Below are 4,301 nucleotides of genomic sequence, written 5' to 3' on the forward strand. Positions count from 1 at the left end.
TATACGTAACATTTATAATGTTACATATTTATTACATTTAAATTATTTTTTTTTCTCAAACATTATTTACGAGAGATATATAATATGAACACATCAGATTGACTACAACATTTATTGTAAGATAATAAACTGATGAAGCATGGTTATTGCTATTCAGCCATGCTATTTAATAATTGTATGAGTGTGAATTAACGCGGCATATCCAGCAAAAATTTGGTATGTAGCATCATATCAACTTAAAATTATAAGAAAACTACAAAATATTTACTAACAAAAAAAATTAAACAAAAAATATATATAATAATTATTACTATAAATATTTTATAAAATTATAAATAAAATTAAATTTAAAAATTTTTTAATATTAAAAATAATTAATATTTGTCTTAACTAATTTAAATTAGATTAACAGTTATTTTATCCGTACGCTTAATAAACAAGTATTAGAGATTTAAATCATGCCTTGTGTATGTAATAATTTATTGACTAACGATAGATTCTTAATAAATAGAACATCAATACGTGCTGAATTAGTTTTTGACCTGTCTAGTTAAAAAGCGGTAGATCCTTAATAAATAGAACATTTACGTGATGGATTAGTTCTCGGCCTATCCAGTTAAGAAATATTTTTAAAGTAGAACAATTTTTCGTTGATAACAATATTTATAGAGATTTGTTTTTGTTAAAATTTACTTGGGACAGTTTTATTTATTGGTATCATATTCATTCTTGAAGTCAAAACACTATGATTAATATTGTTTTTGGTTAAAACTTTATATTTTATGACATGATTTTCAAGTTTTTAAACTTATAAATTTATGCCATTACAAATTAAAAGCTATTAGATTGGCTAATAATATCTTTAACATTACTAAAATACTATTGTTGAGTTTAGTTTGTAGGAAAAGAAACCAATATAACAACTTTTGTTATTCAATATATAATATATTCAATTAGAAAATGTACTGGAAGTCTCCGGTACGGGTTGAGAGGTGGATCGGAAACTTGCGGATCGAGGCAGATGCTGGATCACCTGACTGGAGCAATGGGGGGAGGTACCTGCAAAGACACTCCGACGCTCAAGTCAGAATGGATCTAAGAGGTAGAAAGTGTGAGGAATGAATGAATACCTGGGAGGACTTGGGTCCTTTATTTATAGACGGTGGTGGTTATCTTATCTTATCTTGTTTGGGTAAGATAAGGGGGACGTTCGAATTCGAAAGTCGGTTGGGAGTTTCTAGAGGGCCGATTTCGGGCCTTCCAGAAGAGTGAGGTGGGTTTGGACCTGGGAAACCGGGACTGGGTTTGATCCTGGGTTCGGGATCCGTGGGTAGGATCCGTAATAGTTGCCCCCCGCAGCGGGAGGGCAAGTAAGATCGGCCTGTCGCTGGGAGGTGTGGTTTCGACCGTGGGTTAGGTCGGTTTGTCGTTAGAGGATGTGGTTTCGACCGTGGGTTAGGTCGGTTTGTCGCTAGAGGATGTAGCCTCGGCCGCGAGTTAGGTCGGTTTGTCGCTAGAGGATGTAGCCTCGGCCGCGAGTTTAGGTCGGCTTGTCGTGTCGGCCTGATCTTTTTTGGGGTCGTGGCGAGGTTTTGCTTGGCCGTTTTACGCGACTCTTCTGTACCCAACGTGCCCGTTGCGTTTTTCGAGGCGTACTTTATTGGTTTCTTTTTCCAAGGGGCATTTATTACGAGGGGACGTTTTTTGGGCGTTTTTCCTCTATTGCCCCTGTGTGCTATTTTATTGTTCAGGGTTATTTGCGTCTTTTCTGCCCCCTTTTCGAAACCGTTTTTTGGCTTTCCGCTTCTCTTCCCTCTATTACTTCACTTCCCTTTATTACTTCATTTTCTTTTGTTTTCTCTCTTGGAAAAATTCTTCTTCCTTCTGTGGATTCCTCTTGGTGATGCTACTGTTTCTTCTTCTCAAGCTCTTTCCAGGCTCACTTTCTGCATTATCAGGTTGGCCCTTTTCGCTTTTTCTTGCTATTTTGTTTTATGGTGTATCTGTTTGTTCCATTTCTGCCATGCATTGTTCTGCCTGTTCCCCTTTTTTGTTTTTGGACTGTGTTTTGTGTTTTGGGAGGTGGTTTTCGACTTTTGAAGGGGCTGAGCACCGCCGTGTGGGTTGGTAGTGGTGGTAGGTTCTGTCTTGCTTTTGTATAGGGTTAGTAGGCTGATGGTGGTGCTCCTCCCTGTTTTAGGTATGCACCGGCGGAGAAATGAGGGTGTGGGTGCCCCGATAGCCCCTTCCAGGGGCGTCCCCGCTCGCTACACTTGGGTGACTAGCGATGTGTGGGGCGTTCCGTCATGGATGATGGAGGACGATCTTCAACGGCTCTGTGATCAGGGGGCGATTTGTGGTGGTGGTGATGAGGAGGGGCGGTACGAGCTCGTCCTCCCGGATGCCGACGAGCGCGTCTGTTACCTGAACCTTCATTCGCCCACTGTTCCGGACTGGATGTGGGTTTACGAGTCGATGTTCACTCGGCTCGGCGTGCGGTTTCCTTTCTCGCCATTTGTTCAGGATCTGCTGAGTCGGTGTTCCGTAGCGCCGTCTCAGCTTCACCCGAACAGTTGGGCTGCCGTGCGGTCTTTCGAGTTGGTGTGCCGGTATCTCGATCTTCCGGCTTCTGTTCCTATTTTCCTTTTTCTTTTCTTATGCACTCTTCCAACTAAGGAAGGGAAGCATAAGAAAGGATATATGTCATTTCGTGCTCAGCCTCATCGCCGAATTTTTGGGTTGTTTGAGGATTCCTTTTACGGTTTCAAGAGGGAGTATTTTAAGGTGCACCACATCCAGGGGCATCATCCGTTTTGGCTGACGCCAGAGGGTGAGCGCCGGTTTCCGACGTATTGGAACTTCCGTGCCGGCCCGTCGGTTTTGACTAAGGTCACCTATGACGGTTTATCTTAGGAGGATAAGGACGTTGCCAGCGTTTTGTGGCATTTGTTTGGCGAGCGTCCGTTAAATCCTCAAGATGTCATGGGGGATCCCGAGGCTTGTCGGACGTATATCGGTGTGTGCCTTGTCCCTTTCTTGGTTTTTTATGTTTTGTTTTCCCGACTTTGTAACTTGATTTTTCTTTGGTTTCTTTCAGTTGAGATGGCTGGTGGTCTGACTTCTTTGGTAAGGTTGAAGGCAGCGATGGGTCGGGAGGAAGGGTCTTCGTCTCCCTCTACCCTTGTCTCCAATCCTGCCGTGGATTCTCAGCCGGTTTCTCAGGAGGTGGTCTCTTCGGGGGTGCAGGCTAGTGTTTAGGCTTCGCCTGGTCCCGCGAACTCACTTGAAGTCGTCGTGGTCACGGCTGCCGAGGCTTCTCGGAAGAGGAAGAGGCCCGAGGAGCCTAGCAGTGAGACTTTTGAGGAGGAGGGTGTTGTGCCCAGTGTAATGGATCGGCGTTTTGATGCTTCTGGGTTTATTGATCAGCACTTGATGCCTAGGACGGAGCCGTTTTTCGATGATTGTGATGTTTCGTTCCAGGCTAAGTCGGTGTATTGTGCCCTCCTCCGATCTGCTGTTGTTGTTCGGAAGGCCGAACCCGTGATGGCTCAGGTTGGTCTGTTGGACAAAAAACTTCGTCATTCGCACGCTGAGGTGGCTAAATTGAAGGAGCAGCTCGAGGCTGCCGAGGTCGCGAGGGAGAAAGCAGTGAAGTCTTCCGAGGAGGCTGGGGCGGAGATCCTCCGTCTTTCCGAGGTAGAGTCTTCACTTCTTTCCCAACTGAGTGCGGAGCGGCAACGGGCTTCCGACGCGGATTCTCAAGCTGCCGTGTTTCTTAGCGAGCTGGAGGTTTTGAAGGCTGAAGTTGCAGCTCTGAAGAGGGAGAAGTCGGAGTTGTTGGCTGATGCTAAGGATGCGATTGCCGCTACTGAGGAGACGATGAAAGCTCAGGCCTTGGTGTTGGCCCCGGGTGTGGATGTGTCCGTGATGGGGGCTTTCAAGACCGTTCGTGATGGCCGAATTGTTGACTTAGAATAGTTTTATATGCTGTAATTTTGAATTTGCTTCGAACTTTGGTCTTTGGATATTTGGTTGGCCGTGGGCCGGGTAACCGTGAACTTTCGTAACTTTGAACTTCGTTTAATGATTTTTGGGCCGTCCGGGCCTTTGTATATTCCATTTTAAGATGTTCCTATTTTTTGTTTTTATTTATTCCCGTTGTTTGGGATAAGCTGACCGACGCGAGGTCGGTTTTTGTGGATATCCGTATTTCGGGCCTGGGGGGTGATCGGTCCCCCAGTGGCGGCCGTGTTTTTTGTTCAGTACTTGGGACATTTAGGGAGGAGAGATGTAGCTTAATG

The sequence above is a fragment of the Arachis ipaensis genome, chromosome B04 (genome assembly GCF_000816755.2).
Source record: "Arachis ipaensis cultivar K30076 chromosome B04, Araip1.1, whole genome shotgun sequence".
Lineage (NCBI taxonomy): Eukaryota > Viridiplantae > Streptophyta > Magnoliopsida > Fabales > Fabaceae > Arachis > Arachis ipaensis.